The sequence below is a fragment of the Alligator sinensis genome, unplaced genomic scaffold (assembly GCF_000455745.1).
Source record: "Alligator sinensis unplaced genomic scaffold, ASM45574v1 scaffold1276_1, whole genome shotgun sequence".
NCBI classification, from domain to species: Eukaryota; Metazoa; Chordata; order Crocodylia; family Alligatoridae; genus Alligator; species Alligator sinensis.
The window spans coordinates 16,796-17,144 of record NW_005843840.1 but is presented as its reverse complement, the minus strand read 5'-3'; positions in this window follow the sequence as shown (position 1 = coordinate 17,144).

Genomic DNA, 349 nt, shown 5'->3' with positions numbered 1-349 from the left:
AGTTGAGGGAAAGTGGAGCTGAGCAGGAACTGGGGTGTGTAATATTCCACAATGAGTCATGGCCAGCTTGTTACAAGGCTGGAGACTCAATGGCAGGACCAGTGAAGGCTGTGAATATTTTCCACAAGCCTTGGAGGCTGCAGTGGCAGGGGGCTGGCCAGCCCTGGTTCAGCTCTGCTTCCTGCTGCAAGGTTGGGAGGCAATGTCCACAATAATCCCTCTGCCCCATGGGAGCGAGGGCCCTTTCTGAAGCCCTGTGGCTCTGTGCCAGCTGTAGAGCCTCGGGAGGAGGCAGCCCTGAGGTTATTGGTGACAGAAGTCTTGGCAGCATCTTCAAGGAGGTGGACAG